The sequence below is a fragment of the Parasteatoda tepidariorum genome, chromosome 1 (genome assembly GCF_043381705.1).
Source record: "Parasteatoda tepidariorum isolate YZ-2023 chromosome 1, CAS_Ptep_4.0, whole genome shotgun sequence".
NCBI lineage: Eukaryota > Metazoa > Arthropoda > Arachnida > Araneae > Theridiidae > Parasteatoda > Parasteatoda tepidariorum.
In genome coordinates this window covers 93046918-93069056 of record NC_092204.1, presented here as the reverse complement: position 1 = coordinate 93069056, position 22139 = coordinate 93046918, and the positions used below count along the sequence as shown (strand labels likewise).

The following is a 22139-nucleotide window of genomic DNA, read 5'->3' as shown; positions in this document are numbered from 1 at the left end:
AACCATTCAAAAATTGTAATACATACGCCTGGTCGTGCGTAACACTCGTTGGAATTGGAAGGTATGAAATTGCCACAGGATAATTCAGGCCAATTGCCACAAGAAATGATAAACTGCCTTATTTCAAGTATGAAATCGCGCTGCAAGGCCTATATATCTGTAAGAGGGGACCATACCCCATAACAACTCACTTTTTTGTTGTTTATTCTGCAACCGCTGTTTCATATCTTCCGACTCCAACGAGTGCTACGCATGACCAGACGTATGTATTACAATTGTTGAATGGTTATTTGTTTTGTATTGAACGAATGTATGTACATATTAAATTTAATTAAAATCGCTCCAGTAGTTCTAGAGATAATCGACCAACTCTGCAAATTCTCTTAATTTATTACACCAGCGAAACTTTTTTATTCACACTGATAAGAATAATGTTTTTCTTTTCCTGAAATGAGCCTTTTTTTTAAAGTACAAATGCATTAAGAGAAATACATTATAACTATTACATATTGATTCCAGTAAAGTTTGCAACTTCTCAATAGACTTCAAAATATGGGATGTATATGGCGATAGTTCAAATGTTTCCTTCTCCATCATTGCCAGATTCTGAGTTTTGCAAAAATTTGTTTAGAGGGCTCATATGCAACATTAAACTTACAATCTCATAAATAGTTCGCTTAACATCTTCTTGTAAATCATTGCAATTGTGCAACTCGTGGAAATGTACTAAGTTTCATATTGTTTCCCTTTATTATTTATCTAAATAAATTATAGAGCAAATTGAACTAAAAGAAAGTTTTAAGCCTTTTAGAAAAGAATGAAAATTTCAGGAATTTTCAAACGATTTTTTTTTGATAGCTGCAATAAAATAGTTTTTATGAAACTCATTGAAAAATCTTCGTTAAATGCTAATCGCAGTCGTAATAACAGGGTTAAATAAAATCGTAATTCAGTCAAACCAGGGTTATAATAAACGAGTTCAAATTTAATTTGTGTTGCTAATGTTCAATAAAATGATAAAAACGAGAACAAGGAACAAGGTTTGGTGAGATTTTACAGTATGGATTTTTTGCCGTCTGTTGTTATTTGTGGAATGAATTTATTTTAGTAGCGTGGTTATCATCGTTAACAATATTTATTGATAAAAACAGGACAGACAACACACATATATGAAGTTCTCTAGTTTTAACAGGTCTGGTACATTTTTTTGGCACTTGGCTACCCTACAACTCGTTTGCCCGACAGGTACGTTTTCAAGACAGCTCATTTTCAAGATTGGTACGTTTGTCAGTATAATGACGTTGATCGTTTTAAATTAATTAGTGGACTTATACAGGTAGCATTATTTGACTTTTTGGCCGTTACAAATACGTCTTAATTCGGATGTAATGAAATGATAAGTGTCTCAGAGAAATAAATAAAATCGTTCAAGAAAAATTGATTTATTAAATATTGAAAATGGCCATAATTCAAAAATATTAAAATATTAATGAAAGGAAATCCCTTAAGGGGATCAAGATAAAACATTCTCTTACATCGAGAATTTTTAGTTGGCATTTTTATACTCAACGGTTGGGACTGGGAGGCCCAAAAGAGTACTCCCAGTCGCCAAAAATTGGAACTTGAAAGTGAATAAATTTGTTCTCAATGGGCAGTTAAGAGCATGGGGAAGAGTTCCAAGGTTGGCGAATTATCGCGACAGTGAATTAGCGAGTCTACATTAGTACTGAAATAAAAAGTTAGCCTTTACATTGATCGATAAGAAAAGAATAACATATTTTATGTTCTCTTTTATCAAAATAAACTCATTTATTTAGTTTAATTATAATTCGATTAATAATGGTTAAAAAAATAAGTTTAAGAAATTAAAGAAATTTTAAAAGATAGGAAGTTTGTAATGCTTATTGTGGCAGGCTATGTTAGCTTGCCCAAAACGTCATTGATTCGGCAATATAATTTGCTCGACAAAAAAAAAATTCTGAAAAACCTAACTGATTGACAGATATAATTGATCAGATTAATCATTAATATTTGAAAAATACAATTTTTGTTGTATATCAGAGGATATCGTTCGTTGTAGACATCGTTCAGCAACTCACAGACAATACGTTGAAAAAGAACTCCCCGAATTTCCAATAAAATTGCAGATGCGAACTATGGATAGAAGAACAATGGACTATTTGTGTGGTATTACTCACAATATTCCATTGTAATTTGACTGCCTAACAGAGAATTATAATCATTAGAGGAGATAAGCATTTTTACGTATCTTGGAAGTATAATTAACAACAAAGGAGGAACTGATGAAGGTATACTAAATAGATTAAACAAGGCTCGAAGAGGTTACGCAATTCTCTATAAAAATTGTGGAACAAACAAAAAGATAAGACAAATTCCACAAAATTTAGAATTTTCAATACTAATGTAGAATCTGTTCTACTATATGGATCTGAGATATGGAACTGCAATAAAAATAACATGAAAAAAGATAACTAAATAAAATAGTACAGAGTGTTATGAAATCACCGCCCTTTGCATATAATTCTAAAATCTATGCAGAAAAGGTGAAAAAAGATACACATCAGAGATCACAAATTAATATTTAAACAAGGAAAAATTAAAACAGAATCCTTATCAGGACCTGACGATTCATTAACAAGGAATGCGAAGATAAACATGCCGCGACCTGTCGTATTGGAGGGAAAACTGAGTGAAGGTAAAAGGTGATGAATTACTGAATGAATTTTAGAGCTATGCAAGAATATCAAATTTCAATATCTGAAGATAGACATCTATCTATAGAATATCTATCTATAGAAATTTCATATTTTTTAAAGCATGCAATATTTCTATGAATAATAAACTGGGAATAGACAAAAAACAATTTTTTTTGCCACAAATGATATTAAATTAAAAAAATTTAATGAAATTCTCTTTCGAAAATTTAGATAAAATTATTCCGTTCTCATTTCGTCAAACAAACATGATTATTTTGAAATATGTATGACAAGGTGCTTTCAAAATAGCCACGCATTAGAAGTTTTAAAAGAGATATTGATATGCAAAATATAATAACTCTAAGAAACTCCCATATTGCGTTAAAGAAATTTAAATAATTTAAATCTCTTGGAATTAAAAAGAACAGAAAATTTCTAAAATTAGATAAAAACATTATCTCAGGCATTTTCAATGGGCAAGTTAATATTATTCAGCTTTCCTCGATACCGCAAACTTGTTAAGTATGTAAAAATAAGTATTTCAAAAGATTCATAAAAACCCAGTTCTGTTTTATTTTTTATAATTTATTTTCTTTCTGATAGATTTTACATATTTTTAAATTAGATAAGGGAAGAAATATGCAAATTTTCTATGACGTTAGGCATTCTATTGATATCACGCATTTTTCAAAAATTTCCAAGGTAATTTCCTCGTAAAAAAGTATTTGGATTTATAAAAGCTCTTTGCATAGATAACTGAATTTGGTGACGTAATCAAATTATATCTGTCATTAATTTTAAGGATTATTTAAAAGTACTGTCAAAGTTTTTCAACATTTAAAATTAGGATATGCCCAAAAATGGACAACATTCTGAAAGGGATATCGTGGCTTTTACTTTTCTGTAAGAAATTATCAAGTTTTTAATGACTTTAACTTTTGACAGTTGTTAGATCTTGTTAAGTGAATAATTTTTTTATAGACAAACATATAGGCGATTTTTTTATTAAGTAAAACGCTTTATTTTTTCGAAATTTATTACTAAATTTTTTTAACTGATTTATTAAGAATCACGGTTTTAGAAAACGTGGTACAATTAAAATGATCGACAGTTCTAAATTTAAGGTAAAAATTTGAGATTCCTGTGTTAATAGAAACTTTTAATTTAAGAGCTTATTGAAAAGAAATGAAATGATTTCAGTGTTTTCTTAAGACTTAAAATTGTTCGGGGCATCAAAATCTTTTTTTCTATAATTTATTATTAATACTATTAATTCCTTTTCGTAACACATTTTTCTTTACCACAATGGAGGAAAAAATATTTTTCACATATGGTACTTAAAGTAAAGTGAATATATTTTGAGTTATTTATTTATTGTTTTAAATTATACTTGGGAAGAAATAAAAACAATTAATCCCTTGAAGCAGTATTGATATTAAACATATTTTTTCACCCCTTTTACATAATTTTTTTATTAATTTAGGCCAAAATAAATAAAAAAATATTATATTTACCATTTTAATAATTTATGGTTATGAAATGTAGTATGAAACACCGGAGTCTTTTTCTGTGTTAGAGACAAACTTTCGTATACATGGTTCACTTCCAAACAATAATGTTTCAAATTTGCATTTATTTGTTCTTATTTAGATCTAAGCGAAACAGCTATTCCGCATTCAGATTTCCTGCATTTGCAAAATAAATGAATGATAAATTTTTGAATTTATATGAAAAAATAAATTTCGAACTTTTTTTTTTTTGATTTCTTATTTTAGTACAAATATAATTTTGATAATCTAACAAATTTTTATTAGTAATTAATAAACTATTTTTTATAAGTAAAAAAGTACAAAAATGCACTTTTGCTTATAATTAGAGTGTCAGAGAAAATATATAAAAGGCAAATTGGTGGTAAGTTAAATTAATGATTATCATTTTTAGTTATTATTAGGAAGAAACCAAAACTATTATATGCTGAGACCAGTTTTGGATTCTCCCAAAAAAAGAAAAAGCTAATCTGGCCATCAATGAAAAAAGATCTTGCAAATCATTTTTGATGGAGTAAAGGAGTGCAATTTCTGCATAAGAAAAAATGTAGAAATATGTGAAATTTATAAGTACTTGATATAATAAAATATGTAGGACACATTTGTCGTTTAAACACAAGTTCAAGAGAAAATTTTTTAAACATGAATCAAATGATAATAGATTAATCCAATACTCAGATGCTGGACTCAGTTAATGCAGATTTCAAAACAATCAAAGTAACGAACTGTCAAAATGTGGTGGCAAGAGAACCGCATGAAGAAATGGAGAAGGCCAAGGCCCAACCCAGGTTGTTATACCAATAATGATGATGATGGGGAAAGAATGGCATATCAAATATTTTCTAACGTTTTTAAAAGTAGTCCAGTACATAATATTGAAGATATTTTAGTTTATTTCATTATTTAAAAGCTGTGTTATTAATTTATGTTTTGAATTGTAATTTTTTTTATTTGAGCACACGCGTACTTTCAGCATTTATTAAAAATCAAACATTTAAGGAATTTTTTCACCTTCATTTTAAACAATAAATATCAAATATTGTTACAAAGAATTCTGTAAAATTTAGATATTTTAAATACTTTACTTTGTTTTCAGGAAGTTTCAGTATTTTATAGGTGATATAGAAATTTTTTTTTTATGATTTTATAAATCGCAGTATATTTTCCTTTAAAAAATAATAAATTGTAGAATTAGCATACCTAAATGGTTTTTTGCAGCAAATAAAAAATGGAGACATTCGGAAGTAAGGAACTCCTTTCAAATGCAAAAACAAAAATGATGAAAAAAGTTAAAATATAAACGTTTTTTAGTCAAAGTAAATAAAAAATTATTAGTTTAAAGCATGCAATTTTTAATTGCATGAAAATGCGTCCATTTTGAAATTTTTTTAAATGTTTCCGAGGAGAATTTTGAATGTTTTGTTTTTCACTAAGAAACTAAATTCAAAGACAAGACAGCCCATGGAGGGCTATGCTCAAAATGAAATTGGAATGGGCCTACTGTGCCCATTCCAATTTTGACATTGGGCTCTGGGGTGCAGGAACAAAGTGGGAGAGTTGGGTTGTCAGTCGAATGTGGAACCCCCAGTGTTTAGTCCTCAAAAATGTTTGACATTCATTTAATCGACCCACGGAAGGGAAAAAAGGCTGCGTCAACCTTACCCAGACCGGGGATAGAACCCAGGACTTAGGACGTGGGAGAGCGAATTGCTGTCACTCGTCCACCGGGAGTTACTTAAATGGTAACTCAAAATCCTATGTTAACACAAAAATATATGGTCCCTTTAATTTTTTTCCTCCGAAGAACTATTAATTACCAAATAGGAGAGCCGTGGTATCCCAGGGGATAGCCTGTATAAAAAATAAGTTTATTTGGTAGTTGTTTTGAGGTTGAAAGATGTAAAAAATACACCTGAGGTTGAAAATGAGGCTATGTTTTGCACCAAAAATAGCCTGACTGATAAATCCCGATTTCAACCTCATTTACACCTCACAAAATCAATCTCACTTATAACTCAGAAATAGTTTTAGTTTAGATCAGGTGTGATTATTCACACCTCAAATATACGTACTTGCTGGAAGTGTAGAAAAAAATAATCCGTACACCTCAAAAACAAACTCCCTAAGCTGGTTGATCAAAAGTGGATTTCCATTAACCTCAAAACAACCTCAAGTGTAAATAAAACAGCTTCATACATCTTGACTATACAAATATTATTTTTAATGGTTGCTTTTGAAATCAACTTTAAATAAACCTCAAATCAGCCTTAGCACCGCAAAACAATCTTAAATAAACCTCAAAAATACTTCAAAATTTCTTTAAAGCAGAGCGCTCGCTTCCCCAGTGATGGCTGGTTGATACGAATCCACCAACCATAATACTGACGTAAAATATCCTCAGTGTTAGACGGATCATGGGTGAGAGTCCTCTGGCAGCCAGACTAACCGTTAGAAGTTTTCGTAGTTTTTCTCTTCATGTAACGCAAATGCGGGTTGGTTTAATCAAAAAGTCCATGAAGGTAAGTTTCTCCTTATTCTTGATCCAGGAGTTCCCTTGTCTTCCGGATTTGGTTCAACATTACAAGACTACGGAGTTGAACATTGGTTACCGTAAACTAAAAATTGGGTCGGCTGTTCAACGATGGTTATAAAATAAAGTAAAATTTATGAAATAGGATATTTTAGGGAAACAATTTTTAATAATTTTAAACCAATTTAATAATATACTTATAGTTCAGAAACATAAATTATTTTTTAAAGATTTATTGATATGGGAAAAGGTAATTAAATGAGAATAATTTTCGGCCAACTTTAATACCAATCACATTTTCATAGTTCAAGAACAAAAAATTAAATTTTTTCTTAGAGTTCTTCATTTAGGAATAAGTCATTTAGAGGAAAATGATTATTAAACATATTTAATACTAATTTAATCACATATTTATAGTTCAGAAATACAATTTCCTTTCGAGGAGCTATTAATTCGGTATTTGGTTATATTGGTGATAACAATTTTTATCATTTTCAATACCAATTCAATAATATACGAGTTCAGAAGCATAAATTATATTATATTCTACTTCTTGCTGAAAACAGAAATAAAAAAGGCTGTTCAACAAAACACTTTCGGTAAGAATTTTCAAAAATTATTTTTTTTCTATGAAAGTGATATTATTATTATTGTACAGTAAACATTTCCCAAAGGGAAACCATAAGAATCACTTATTCTAGAAAATCATTTTTCGAAGAACAAGAACGCCATCAAATATTATCTATACATTATAAAGAGATGTGTGCAGGATTTAATCAAAACATAAGAAAAATATTATTTACGACGCAATTTCATCTTTTCTAAGATATATTTATTGTGAAATAAGGTAAGTGTCTAGAGAAACACAAAATTAATATAGTGTTTCATTGTGTTTTTAGTGTTTTTATTTATTAATAAGGTTTGGATATATATATATACTTCCTAAATGTGGGTAAAATATGAAGTTACCCTTTGTATATTTTTATACAGTTCATGGAAAACTACGTTTATTCGTTTATTTTCTTTGTCAAGTTTATATATGGTTTCCTGTGTAAAACGAAGTACACGTGGCACAAGGGGTCGAAATTCGGCGTAAAACTTTCGGGTAATAACAACCACCGATTTATTTTTTCACATAATTTTTTTTTGTTGAAAAACGAACATGCCAGCCAATATAAATACACTTGTAGTGTTTACAATAAAAAGCGTTCTTTCATTTTAACTTAAACTCAATCCTTTTAATTTTAGCAGAAAACGAATTTGGACAACTTCATAAGCATGCTGTCCAAAAAATGACAAACGGCGATATTTTACACAAACATAGCCTTATAGGGGATAACATTCGAAACAATAGATTTATCGTTCAGACACGGTTCTCAGCAGATCACCGAAGTCCAGCATCACTGACTGCGGTCAGTGTGCCGGTGGGTGACCGCTTGGATCAGTCTGCGTAGGGACCGAGGGTGTGCGGTCACAAATGGTTTCGTAAACGTAATATAAGCGGACGTAATATAATAATATAAGCGTAGCAACATAAGCGAAGGGAACTGTAGTGTTTCTGTAGTGTTTCGCAGCATTCAGTGATAGAAATCAATACCATATGTCTTTTATGCCAGCAATGCTTGACCAACAAATCAATGAAACCGAAACATAATGCTCATATTAATTCAGATTTATATTACTTTCAAACTTTAAAGAAAAATTTTGAAAAGAGGGCAACAGTAAAATCTCTATTTACTGCTAACACTTCAACTTATAATCGTATTCTTGAGGCTAGTTATCAAATTTCTTCATTCATCGGTAAATCTGGAAAAAGCGGAGCGGAAGTTTGCTATATTTCTTATGATTTTAGGAAGCTTGTCATTGTTTACTTTCAGTCACTCCTCCACACTGGATTTCTTTGCTAGTTTATACGTAGTATCTTGCCATCATCGTGCATTATAAATTATTTTGAGTATCTTTAACAAAAATGAATTAAAAAACGCAAGCACATTAAAGGTTGCAAAGTAATAATTAAGTCATAAAAAAACATGAAATCTAAAACTATCTAATCGTTACAGGGGAGGACCAAACATCATAACTCGTTTGATTGGCTGTTAAAATTTAAAGATGATTTTAATAGTCATCTATCACCTCCTCTCAATTTCTTCCTCAATCAAATTGGTTTTTTAATTTACAATATGGTCTTTTTTATTGATGATTCATAATATGACTTTGATATGATATTTTTTTCTGCTCTAAAATACAAATTTTTATCTCATAATATGCATAGTTTTTATCTGATGTTTAAAATATTAGGAATTTATAACTGTCTCTGGGAACACATTTTTGAAATTTATTAAAAGTACATTTGGTCGTTTAAACTTTTTGTGCTATTGTATCGAAAGTATAAAAAAAAAATCATGCAAAATTTTCCATAAGACTTTAAAAAAAATTAAAACTGATTTTGATTTTAAAATATAAAATTTGTTGCTTTTCAAAAAATAATGTTTCTAGTTTTAGATATAATTTAAAGCACCAAGCTTCAATATCATTCAATTATTTATCATCAATTATCTCTGAACCATTTTAAGTATAGAAAAGTCAATAATCATCCTTAAATTCCTCTATCTTCTACTCTAATAAAACAGCTTTTGGTGTCTAGAATCTCGACTTCTTCATTGACGATTTGTCTGACATGGATATAAAATTTTTTCTTCGCTAAAATACAAATTTTCCTCTCATAATATGTATATAGTTTTTATTTGTGTTTAAAATAATAGCAATTTATAAATGTGCACTTGTAACACATTGTTGAAATTTATCAAAAATACATTTGGTCTTTTTAAACTTTTTGTGTTATTTAAAAATATACAAAAAAGAATTCTCACATTTTTCGTAAGATATTTTAAAAAATTAGAACTTTTTTGATTTCAGAATACAAAATTTACTATTTTTCGAGAAATGACGTTTCTAGTTTTTTATTCAATTCAAAGTATTGAACTTAAATATTATTCAATTATTCATTAAAAAAATACTAAACTCAGTGACGCGACGATGCCTACTGTGCTCATCTCAGTTTTCTTGACCTTGGGCTCTGGGGTGCAAGAGCAGATGTTCCGGTTAGGTGGTCAGCCGAACGCTGAACTTCCAGTGCTCTCAAGCATGCTTGGCACTCATTTATCGACCCATTGAAGGGATGAAAGGCTGAGTCTACCTTGACCGGTCCGAGGGTCGAACCCAGGACCAGTGGCACGGGAGCACAAAGCGCTACCACTCTTGCCCGGGAGTCCAATTATTTATTAATAAAAGAAAATCAAGTCATCCTTAAACGCCTCGAAATTTTCATGTCAATTAAAAAGGTTTTGGTGCTTATAATCTCGCCTTCCTCACTGATGATTTGTCGGATTTTGATACAATTTTTCTGTTTCAAACTTATCCTTTACAAGCATTGCTAGCAGGACTTCAGTTTTAACTAATTTTTCTTGTTGAAATTGAATCTGCAACTTAATTGTATCTGTAACTTAATCAAAGATATTTCGCTGTCTCAAATAGGGCATTTTATTTTAGCATTTAAGGTAACCAGCCCTTAAATGTGACACTCAAGGTACCTAAATACGGCAGCGAATTTTTATAAGGTTTTTATTTACTTGGTTTTGTGCCTGTAGTGATGAAATCTTGCTATCTAAATTTCAAATCACTCCGACTAGCTAGAATGCCCCAATGCCCAAAGACAATACAAGTCTAAATCGTTCTGTGATGAATGCAGCAAGCAGCATTTCTCGTCATTTTATCGCAAAATTGAGTTTATCGTCAAGCAAAATTCCGACCATTTAAGTCCAGCTTGAGAACTTAAAATCCAACTTGAGCTCTGATTTGGATGGCTATGCAAGTTCGCATTGTTTTTTGACCGCTATTTAAAGAATTTTTCTCGATATTATCGCCCAAAGGAATTTATCCACATACTAAGACTATGACCACTTTAATATTAGCTAGAACTCTACAATTGTAGTCGAACCTCTGTGTTGGATGATATTATAAGCTTCAATTGTTTTCTTATTTCTAAAAGCAGAATTTATTGTCATATAGTGGAGAATTAAAATTTATCGTCAGTTAAAATTCCGACCAATTTTTTAACTTTCTAATTCATTTCTGCAACCTGAATTAAAGTTGTAACTTCCCCTTTTCTCCCTATTTTTTGACAGTAACAAGCAGGATTTATCGTCTTATTATCGCCAAATAGAAATTAACGTTCATTAGAATTGCGGCTATTTGAAATTGCGAAATTTCAACTGGAGTTCTATACCTGTTGACAACAGAAATTTCAATAGTTTCCGTTGTAAATAAGTAAGATATATATATATATATATATATATATATAGTATGTCTACTTCTTAAAGAAAAATCACAATAATGTAACACTTGTCAGTGTTTACATTATGAATGTCTGCTATGGAATTTCAAGACTCCATGATGTAGTACCTATTCTTGATAGAATAACNACCTTATACAATATTAGAGAGAGAGATTCATCCCTTGGTGAATTAAGACCTAATTTTTAAATTTAATACAATCGAGCTAGTAAAATGAATAAGCTTGAATGATGACTTCATGTCAAAACTATTGAACTGAATAGCTTGAAAACTTGACTGTTGAGCAAAAGAATTCACTCAAAATCTTTTTTTGAACCATACAGAGCCATAATTCTCACTCTAATGCCAGAGCATGAAAAAAACCAACGCTTTTTTCTTCAAATCGTGACAAAATGGAAGCATACTCCAACCATATGGACGCAGCGTCCTGCTGCAGTAAAAAGCTTAATTGCTAGTCAGACGGTGAGTTTATCATTTTCTTTATTATTTTTGATTTAATTTAAAAAATTCTTTGAAGTTGTTTCGTGATCTATTTGTTTTCATTTTATTAACTGAATAGTCGTGTGGTTATTTGTTTGTTTTAATTTCCTTAATTGAGTGTTTTTTGTTTAAGGGTTTCAATTTGTAATGAAGATGAAGTACTTAAGTCTCAGCACCTAAGGTAAATTACGATTTAGTTTAAATATTGTAATTTATCTTTTTTTTCTTTATTATCTTAAATTTATTTCTATGTTGAAGGAAATACATATTTATAAGAATGATAGGCACATTTAATCTTTTTAAGCTAATAGAAGAGCAAATACTGATTAGCGTCGTTGCTTATAATTAATGATTTTAAATAAATTATCTGTAATTTTTTTTCTCTTACTTGCTTATAGTAGAATTTATCATAATGTCAGAAATACTAATTTTGAAAAATACAACTAAATTTGAATATAAAATAATTAGATTCGCTTTTAAATTTTTATATTTCTACACAAATTCATGGTGTAAAAGTAAAATATTAAAGCACTAACCTTAAATGCAATGTTTCTTGTTTCAAATATATATATGGTGTTTATTATAAACAAATAACTCTGTCATCAAAGCAGCAGACGATTTTTTTTCAAACTTCATCTTGTTATCGATGCATAACTGTTTTTAAAAACAGCGAGATTATATTATAGTGTCTTAAACAATTTCTACATTAATTAGATATAACAATTCAGAATTACCTTGCAATTTTTATCATTGTTCTTTGATGTTCTCGAATTTAAATTAGAATCATTGTCATAATTGCTTTGAAGAAGTAATTTGTCGAGATGAAGTCCTTAATCTCGCCTTGAGATATTTTCTATGATCATTAACTTGCAAGATAATAATGATCCTAGGTTTAAATTGGAAATTATTTTATGGTTGTTAGCTTTTGCAATGGTAATTGAGTTCTTCGAATGCAAATACTAATAATTAGGAAATTGAGAGTGCTTCCTCATAAGTAACGATTAGAAAGATCCTAATTTTAATATCACTAAATGGAATAAATTAGTCTTTTCAAACACATGGATGATACCCCATAAATTACTTTCGCATGGATTGAGAATCATGTTTTTACCACTGTTATATTTTGTCTTAGAACGTTTTTGAAATCTCCTCTTTTAGCAATTTTAAGTCTTTCTCAAAAATCAAAAAAAAAAAAATTTTTTTTTTACACTTTAGAATTGCAAAGATAAATTTAATTGAGGGGAAAAATACTACCAAAATCTAATGAATCATCATAGAAAAAGGCGAGTGTGAAAACATGAAAACGCAAAACTTAAACATAAAACCTTAGATGCCGAAGGTCTTCTTGTCATTTGATTTTATGATGAAGAGTTTAATCTTGTCTTCACTTATTTGATATGATTGTTAGATAATAGTGATCGTTGATTTAAATTGGAAATTATAATATAGTTGTTATTTTTTATTTGTTATGTTAGAAACGTTTCCAAATCATGTCTTCTAATATATAAATGAGACCCAATTTCTGAAAATCTAATTATTAGATTAAAAGTGTTCACTTTTTTCCCTCAATCTGATAAGCATCTGTTGATACTCAACTGTGTAAGAATGTATTTTCAAAAGAAAGGTAATTTTTGAGTCAATTATTAGAACTTCTGTTGATTCACAAAGAGTTCTTTTTTTTTTTTTTACATGGTTCAGTTCTACAATTAGATGCTTTTATGTCATTGCTTCCAAATCCTGATTTTATTTCATCATTTTGGAAGACGAATCTGTGACGTATAATTCCGGGATCTTTGTCTTTTACATGTAGTTTTAGCCTTTGTCAAGAGTCTCGTTGGCCAGTTACGTGCTTGTAATTTTATGGTTTCAAAGGGGGTGAATTTTTTGGTGCTTTTTGAATTGAAACCTATGGGATTAATTATTATAATAGGTTGAAGCCTGAATTCACTGAAAAATATCAGTGCTTGCAGAGAAACCGCGTACAAGCTTTTAATTGAACAATCCACTACTAAATAGCATTGGTCCCGCAGTGGACTGATCATTAAGACACGGTTCCCAGCAGATCACCGAAGTCAAGCATCACTGGCTACGGTCAGTGTGCGGGTGGGTGACCACTTGGATCCGTCTGCGTAGGGACCGAGGGTGTGCGGTATTGGTCCTCGTTAAACTGTGCTACCGTAAAGTGCTCGACTTCGCGCGCAGGTCGTCGGGCTACCGAAGCGGGGGTGCCCTCCCCTCCGCAGAGGATCAAAATTGTGATGGCATGTCTTCGGATCATCCTCCGGGATGTTTCCCAGACCGTCACCAATAGCCCATTGTGCAGCTCTAGTGCGACGTAAATTAACAACAACAACAACAACTAAATATCATTGCGAGATCTCAATCTCTCAATCACCTTAACTTACACTTTAAAACAAATCTCACCCCCTTCTTTCAATTATGTGCTTTACATAGGATGATAAAATACGAAAAACTCTGCCTTGTTATCTCAACAATAATAAATCTGAGGCCATGTTTGCATCTGTGAGAAACAAGCTCTTATAGCAACTAAAATTCCAAATGTTGTGGATTTCAGTACCAAAGTCATTGAAGTATTATTTAACAGTAACATTTTTTGTAACACAATAACATTGTAACATTGTGTTGTCCCGTAATGAACTGATCACGAAGTCACAGCCCCCAGTAGAACACCGAAGTCAAGCATCACTGGCTGTGGTCAGTAAGCGTCTGTGTGACCACTTTGACCAGTCTGTGTAGGGACCGAGGGTGCGTGGTATCAGTCCTCTTTAAACTGTTCTACCGTTAAGTGCTCGACTTCACTCAAGTCGTCGGGCTGTCAAAGCAGAAGAGCCTCCCCCTTTGAAGAGGATCAAAATTGCGATGACAGGTCTTCGGAACATCCTCAGGGATGTTTCCCAGACCAACACTAACAGCCATTTTGCACAGCTCTAGTGCGACGTAAATAAAATACCACACTACCTTAACAATAGTATTCTGTCTTAAAATGTTGTGCATGTATTATTGAAAAAACAAATTATATTAGTTCAGTCATTGATTTAGTTATATCATTAGTTATCAGTCCATCTTCATTTAAGCACCTTTGCTATATTTGTTTGTAGATTCTAAGACCCTCTTGAGTATCCCCGAAGACTCCAGGGAACGAACCTGCTACCTTCTCTGTCACAACTTGAGACCGAAGTATTTCAGAAAAACACCGATCTACCATTACTATGATTGGAGATTAGTTCACAAGATTGATGTTTTCGTCCAATTACTATTACTGTAATGTTTGATGTTTAATTTACGCATCTTGTAAACACTAAGATTGTTTTCAACGCCTGTACTGTGGCCACATATTATAGACCCATATACTGTATAGAAACTACATGCAATATAAGCTATATATAAAAGACTTAGGGGTCCTAGCCAGTGACTTTCTTTGTTGCAGCTTCTGTCACTGTTTTTTTTCTTAGCTTATACTCTTCGACATTCCAGTTACTCAACTTCTGCAAGCATTAACAGCTTATCTAAATGAAGCAGGCAACTCCAGTGAACCCAGCTCCGCAGTGAACTGATCGTAAAGACATGGTTCCCAGTTGAACACCGAAGTCAAGCATCACCGGCTGCGGTCAGTAAGCGTCTGTGTGACCACTTTGATCAGCCTGCGTAGGGACCAAGGGTGTGCGGTATCGGTCCTCGTTAAACTGTTCTACCGTAAAGTGCTAGACTTCGCTCTGATCGGGCGCCTTCAAAGGAGGGGGGCCATCCCCTCTGCATAGGATCGAAATTGCGATGGTATGCTTTCGGATCAACCTCAGGGATGTTTTCAAGACCGTCGCAAATCGCCCGTTGTACAGCTCTAGTGCGACGTAAATAAAGTACCTACGTCCAGAGAAGTCAATTAGGAGTATATGAGATTAAAACGGAGATTATTAAATTATTAAAGAATTAACCCATTTACAAGGAAATAGTATACCTTGGAAGCCGATTTTCCGTTAATTAAGCGATTGCCAGAGTTGAATAACATGGTTAGTGTACTACTGCTACATCAATAAATAAGCAATTAGCTACAAGGCACTATACATAATAGTAAAAGTTTCGATAGCTTTGAGATCTCTCTATACGCTTGTTTGAAGTAAGACCAGGTGATGTATTTATCATTGTCTTCATTATACACCTTACCTTATTTGCAAAAAAATATTTTTAAGTGTACTTTGAAAGTTTATTATTTACGCCATCATTACCAATGATAGGGAGTTTTTTTCCTAATTTCACTTAAAGTGCCATAGTATTCTGTTAACTTGGCATCGATTATAACTCCGTTACGGTATTGCTACGCTAATGTACACGAAGAATGTCTTTTGGTAGATAGCATAAGTCACAAAATTCTTACTGAAGACCAATGAGGAACCTGCATGCTTCGGGTAATCGCAGAATGTTGATTATTTTGAATAGTTTATATCTTAAAACTCCCTAAAATCAATTCAGAATTTTAAAAACTGACCCGAATATTAAAAAAAACGTAACTTAAAATTAGCGCAAAACGAAACTAAAGTCACGTGACACAAAATGAGGCGTGGTTTGCTATGACGTCAGGATACAGTATCTCAGCGAACGGGAGGAGTTAAACCAAAGCTTCCTATCTAAAAATGTGTTACAAAGGCGTTTTAATTTGAACCGCATTTTTTAAAAATTGTTTTTCTTTCATGCTTATATTATTTATATATAGTTTAAATATATATGTAGTGTATATCAGTTGCATCCTCCTCCTTGAGAAAATTTCGTGAGCACCTTTCAGCATAATGAAATAAAATTGAGGAATGAAAAAATAAATATCGAAACTACATTTTTTAAACAACTTTTGAAATAAATTCATTTTTCTTTATTTATACTGATTCATTTTTATTTATATTTGTCTATACATAAGAGTCTGAACTGTTTTGAAAGTTTTTTATTTAATAAGTTGATCCCAATTAGAGGGAATGGAATGAATGGTATATGACCTGGAATTATAAGTTTTTAGGTAAATAAAATGTTTTAAAAAATTCTTTTTTATTATTAACTTCTAAAATATTTGATTAAATTTTTTTTGAAGAAATGTAAATAATGCTAAACACCTATCATTTTTTATTTTAACTTTGATAATTTTTTCTTCCAAATAAAATTATTTTTTAACTTTAAAAAAAAAAGGAACCTGTACACAACTGTTCTGTCAGAATAAAATTCTTTCATTTTAAAGAATAAAGAAGAAAAAAAAAGAAAGAAAGAAAGAAAGTGATCTGAATAGCATTTCAAAAACATTTTAAAATTCAGTATAATGAATTATTCATTCAGAGAAGCATATCAATCAGAGAAACAATCTTATAGAATTAAATTATAATTAAGTAAGTTACTGTAAAATGGTCTTAGCAACAGTATAATGCAGTAGTTGCAGACAATTTGCGAGTATTTTTTTCATCGCGTTTGATGGCTTTGCACCAAATTTGTCTTTTTTCTTCTTTTGGTACACTAAAAAATTATTTATTTTGCGTGTTTAATATAGAACTATTGCACATGGTACAATGCAACACTTGTAGTTTTTGCTTGGAGCCAATTTTTAAAATTTATACTCGGAGCGGCATATGCTTTCACCGTTTCACATGATGGGAGTTGTGGTTGTACTGTATCGTGACGTCATCAGAGCACATGGGAAACCTAGCAGCGATTTAGGGGGCGGGGCTAATTGAGCGATTTCAACTATTAATAACAAAATAACTAGTTATCGCACCGGTCTGAAATTGGTGTCGATCTTTATAAAATGGCATGATGTTTCATTTTAAAACATAAAAAAAAAGCATGCAGGTTCCTCATTCGGCATCCTTTAAGTGTTTATCTGATTAAATTTGTTAGCGATATAAAATATTAAGCGCTTGATTGATTTTCGTTGAATCTAGATTTGTAATCCTTCAGGAGTGAGATTAATTTAGTAAACTATCCAGAGATCTAAAGTTTCTATTCTGTTAATTGGAAAATAAATTTTTTCAGCAGTTATTTTGGACTCTGTGTGAGTTTTGCTAGTTTTTATTTTATCTTCTGTGAATCGCAATGATAAGTTTTCTCAATAACTAATTTGTCCTCCTTATTAAAGTGGTATATATTTTTAATGGTTTTTAGATTTTTTTTCAAACTTTCATGTAGGGAATAATTTTAAATTATTCTTTAATTTATAAAGAGTCAATATTAGATAAACTTATTATAGCATTAAAGTTTTAAGATTTTTGCGTATTTCCTTAAATTGAAGGAATTTATGATATATTATATCAGTGTGAATTAATGCATTAATATAGGCTGTTTTAAATAATTAAGGCTTTGAAATTATATGAAAGTTTTTTCTACACATAATAATAAACGCGGCTGTTTGTGTGTCTGTTTGTCTGTCTGTAATCACAATATATTGCCATAGAAGCCTCGTTCAGGCACGAAACTCGGCACATAATTGTGTTTTGACATAATGAAGAAGTATTTTTTTTTCTTTTTCAAAAATTTGGATTAGTTTTTTCATTTTGTTCAGTCATTTTGTAAGAAAATCTATGCTTTTTCGTCTTCAGAGAGCCATATTCAAAAAACTATTAAAAAATGCACATACTTTTCTCCACTCTTATAAATGTATGCTAATGCGAACCTTACAATTGAAATATTAATTTTCGACAACTTAAATCAATAATATACGAAGAAATTGTAAGGTTCGCATTAATTTACATTTATCAAAGAGGAGAAAAGTTTAACTTTTGTATTAAAAATGTGGCAACATATTCGATACTTCAATAGATATATTTCGCCTTGATATATTTGTCGCTGTTCATAATTGTTATAATAAGTTTTTCTTCTTCTTTCCACGCTCTATTTTTTTTTCTTAAGCGAAGACGATAATTTTTGTAGCGATATAGAAATAGAAATTTATACCATAAAAAATTAATTCGTTTTTCGTGTTCTTTTCATGTATTTAGCATTTTAGTTTTTTTCTCTTAAGTGCTGTAGCTATATAATATATAAAATAGGAACTGCGTTTTAATTTTCAGCTATTGGCCAATGATGATTTCGAAAGCAACTTTTGTATGCTTTTACAATTTCTGAGGCCTTTAAAAAAAACCAGCCTCCACCTGATAGTTATATTATAGGATAGGTTACCATAGGCCTTAGGTTACCATAGCAAAGTTACATCTTCAAACATCCTCAAGAGCTATAACACATCTGCAACAGAACTGGATATGAAGACAAAATTGCACGACAGGAACACTTTAATTGTCCACTAATCTTCAGATTTCCTGCTATGTTTTAAAAAACTTTATTTGTGAAAACCTTTTGCGTGGCGGACAGCTGGCCGCCTTAGGCGGCTAGTTAGTAATAAATTCAAATCAAAAGTCACATTAGAATAGTTGAACTTAATATATTCGCGATAAATTTGAAGATGAAATTTTTTCCAAAAGACTGAAGTTTTTTCCAAAAGACTGAAGTTGGCGACACATTTAAAAGTATTGCGAAAAAGTTTAATCCGTGGGAATTTTAAAATAAAATATGCTGTTGAAATTGGAAAATTTGCTGCGAGAACCGCACTAAGGATTGACAGCTGCAATTTTGTTGGCAAACTACTTCTTAAAGGGAAATAAGCATGATTAGTAGTAGTAATTTAATAGTTTGATTTTAAAATGCCTAAAACTTTAAACATACTCGTCGAAAAATTATTTTAACGTAAATTGTACTTTGTGGAACACTTAAAACTGAATTCTAGCTAAAAGTTACCTTTTTTAAAATGTTTTAGTGTTTAAGTCAAGGAGTTTACGAGGTTTAATTGTCAAAACTTTTATTCATCCACTAATCGAAAAAGTTTAAATTGTTTCTAATGTTTCTATGTATTTAAATTTGCCTGAATAAGAATTAAATGATCGCAATAAGTTGTAATTTCTATTAGACTACGTCACTTAACGTCCCCTAATTTAATCTGTTAAGAGTTGACTTGTTTTCGCTTTCGGAAACTATTTCCAGTTTAGTTAGCTTTTGAGGATGGCAATGCTAAACTTATTACGCTGCTGTAGATAACTGACATTTTTGGATTCAACAAGGAAACTTAGAATCGTAAGTTTTTGACAGCTTAGTGTTTTTGTTTCCTACAGCGTAAGTGTCGTTTTTGACACCATTGCTTATTGGAAAGAGGAAATTAGAAATGCGTAGAAATAAAATTTTGTACCGGGAAGCTTGTCATGGTTATAGTTTCATTTTAAATAGAAACAAAGGGCAACATTTTTTGCCAAGGCTCCTCGAACTAGACTAGACCTCGAACTAGATTCTTTTTTAGAGCGTTAAAAATCACTATAAGTTGCGTCAGAATGATTTCGTTCTCCAAATATTTTATAATTTACTGTGCACATCTTTCTGATTTAATTTATCTCAAAGAGTTTTTATTTTCTTGGTTATAGAATAAAACTCTAAAATTCAAAAGTATTTTCAAATGTATATAATTTTTTTTAAAAATTTATATTCCTTCAAGCTAATTTTTCTCAAAACTTAAGTTTCTCAATCTGATTGTTCATTAACTATAAATGCTTGTGTACATTTATCAAATTTCACGGTCATAAGTTTTTAGAGTAATTTTAAGTTTTTTCTATTTACATATGCTATTTACATTACAATATAACTGTAAATAAAAATGAGACATAATATAGCGACATAATAAAGAAAACTAAGTTACTTATTTGTGAGAATGAGACTGATAAATTGAATTCAGTGAGGTTTCAGAGATAAATTATTTTTTCTTAAAGGTTGCAAGCATTTTCGTTGCCTACCAATAAAAATTTGAATTATTGATATAAAAGAGCTGAAATAAAAAATTAAAGATAAGATATAGACACAGATAAACGATGTAAGAGATAAAAAGAGAACTGTTCTGGAACCTTTTTGCTGCGTAGTGTTATCGTTTACAGCAAGTTAAACTTTAAAAACTTACAGGTCTACACACGCTCAAATTTAAAATGCTTCGCTTGCCAGTGATACATTAACTTGTAATCTTACTATGGAAATTCAATAACAATAATTGAAATAGTTAATATTAATCTTCAAATTTTCTTCAAAAGCTGTAATTGAATTGACTTAAATTATGTTTATATAGCTTAGCAAAAGTGATTTGGGAATACTAACGTCTACTTTTTCTCTAATTGGAAATGTGTATTAAGAAATAAAATTTTCAAAGCCAATATTAACAATACATTATTATTATTAAACAGTATCTTAAATATACTACATTTTAACATAAAATATAGTAAAATTACCTTTACAAAATGTATGAAATTTTTATATTTTGATTCTACTTCACAAAATATTCTCTTGTTTTAGAATTTAATAGACGGAATTTAAAAAAAATTTCTTATCTGCTTTTGCGCCATTTAATTTTACATTTAATAAATAAAATCGCAAGTTATTTGATTTTCGAACCAAAAAGTAAGATTAGATTAGTTTTCGTTCTCTTGTTTTTTGAAGCTTTAATCAAATCCACAGCCAATGCTTAGATAAATGTCTAATGCTTGCATAACTTTTCGATATAGTTAAACTTTATTGATCTTTATAAACCAACATGACGTCATAATATGACCTTCTATGTACTCTTATACGTCACAGTATGCTTTAAATGCTCAAAAACTTGAATCACAAAGGATCAACGATCTCCTGCCAATGAAAATAAAATATGGGATTGCCTTACTCTATAAAAAAATTATAAACAAAACTGGGTTTCACACTTAGGAAATTGCTTATTTCGATGATAACTTCAGAACGATTTAAAATAAATTTTGATATGATGCGAAAGAACATTTTATGCATGCTACAACAGAGATGGAAGGTATGAAATAGGATTGCAGAATTTATCAAAATAGCAATTATCAATTATGGCAATTGGTCTTCTCTTTCTGCAACAATGTTTTCAGGCCCTGCATGGTTGCCAGACTGGCGGTTGCATTGTCTTCCAATCATTCCAGACGTGCTTTATAGTATAAAATCTAGAGACATAGCAAGCCATTCCATGCCTTTCCAGAAAATCGATGACTGAATTAACACTGTGGTACGTTTTATTTTCAATTAAAATGAAATAAATGCTACATGAACCCTTGAAGGTGGATATGGGGTTCCAAGACACTATCTCTAAACCTTTTTACTCTAGTCACCGTGCCTTTTTTCAATGCAGGTGTTCAGACATCCATTACCTGTTTAGATAAAATTATCGCTGCCATACAAATAACTAATTTCTGAGATACTGTAGGGTAAATAACGGGTCCTCCCGATGTTGAAGTACACTCTAAAAACTGTACCTCTTAAATAAAAGGCACAAGCTAAATGTACCCTTTATTTTCTCGCGTTAGAGGCACATAACTAATGTGCCTTTAAAAATGAGAGGCACCACAAGAAATGAAAGGCACCAAAGCAAACGCGAGTCAATGCGCGGTACGAAAGGATTTTACCGGTTCCCTGTGCCTCTCAAATGGGCTTC

General features: G+C 30.9%; 1 long non-coding RNA gene across 1 annotated transcript; it reads left to right on the top strand.

Moving 5' to 3' along the window:
• The first annotated feature begins 11318 nt into the window (after positions 1 to 11318).
• Positions 11319 to 15108, top strand: LOC122269616 (uncharacterized). The gene is made up of 3 exons (XR_006225286.2): positions 11319 to 11608; positions 11760 to 11807; positions 14746 to 15108. It is a non-coding gene; the product is annotated as an uncharacterized lncRNA (long non-coding RNA).
• The last annotated feature ends 7031 nt before the right edge of the window (positions 15109 to 22139 follow it).